General features: G+C 43.8%; 1 non-coding gene across 1 annotated transcript; it reads left to right on the top strand.

Moving 5' to 3' along the window:
- The first annotated feature begins 205 nt into the window (after nt 1–205).
- On the top strand, nt 206–365 carry LOC116087937. Its single transcript, XR_004117709.1, has one exon. It is a non-coding gene; the product is annotated as a U1 spliceosomal RNA (small nuclear RNA).
- Nucleotides 366–1,077: the final 712 nt, after the last annotated feature.

The raw sequence follows: 1,077 nt of genomic DNA on the forward strand, positions 1-1,077 counted from the left end.
GACCAGGCTGGCCTCGAACTCAGAAATCCATCTGCTTCTGCCTCCCAAGTGCCTGGGATTAAAGGCGGGTGCCACCACCGCCCAGCGAGCACCTGACTTTTAAAATATTTACTTAAAACAACTGAAAGTTCTTTAAAACAAGTTAGTTTTCAGTTTGTTTGGATTTATAAGTCAATTCTACACCTTAGTCAGTAAACTTAGAGTTTGATTCTCCTGGCAGGGAGATAGCATGATCACAGAGGTTTTCCCAGGAGAGGCTTATCCATTGCACTCCGGAGGTGCTGACCCCTGCCATTTCCCCAAATGCGGGGAAACTCCACTGCATAATTTGTGGTAGTCGGGGACTGCATTCTCGGTCTCCCCTAAAAAAAAAAAAGAAAAGAAAAGAATTTGATTTTATTTTAATAACATAAATTGTATTTTTAAACAATGTGCCTAAACATTTTATTTCACAAATCAATAACTATTAAAACATCATGGACACTGAACTAGCATTAAAAAATAAAAATATACCAAATGTGCTTAGCTTACAAAATCCTTAAAATGAAGACATTCTTTTACTGAAACTGTAAGATGTATGTTTGTGTGTGTGTCCAGTGTGAAATGGCTAGTAGTGTTGTGTCTTATAAATAGATTAAAAAAAAAAAGCCAGGAATATGTTTGGCAGAGGTGCAGTAAGGTGTGGGGTGGGATGCCTCTGCAGGCGCATGCTGAGGCATCCCTTCCGCCTCTGAGGTACCAGTCACACATGGTATAGTATAGAATAGAGTTTACTCAGGGCATGGGGAGGGGAGTCGGGAGAGAGGGAAAGAAAGAGGGGGAGAGGGAGAGAGGGACAGAGAGAGGGATAAAGAGGGAAAGGGAGAGTGAGAAAGAGAGAGAGGGACAAAGAGGGAAAAAGGGAGAGAGAGGGATAAAGAGGGAAAGGGAGAGTGAGAGAGAGGGAGAGGAGAGAGGGACAAAGAGGGAAAGAGGGAGAGAAAGGGAGAGAGGGAGGGAGAGAGAGAGGGAAGGGAAGAGAGAGAGGGAAGGAGTAAGAATAGAGTAGTAGAGGGGGCTCGTCATAAGTGCGGGGAG

Source organism: Mastomys coucha, unplaced genomic scaffold (genome assembly GCF_008632895.1).
Source record: "Mastomys coucha isolate ucsf_1 unplaced genomic scaffold, UCSF_Mcou_1 pScaffold13, whole genome shotgun sequence".
NCBI lineage: Eukaryota > Metazoa > Chordata > Mammalia > Rodentia > Muridae > Mastomys > Mastomys coucha.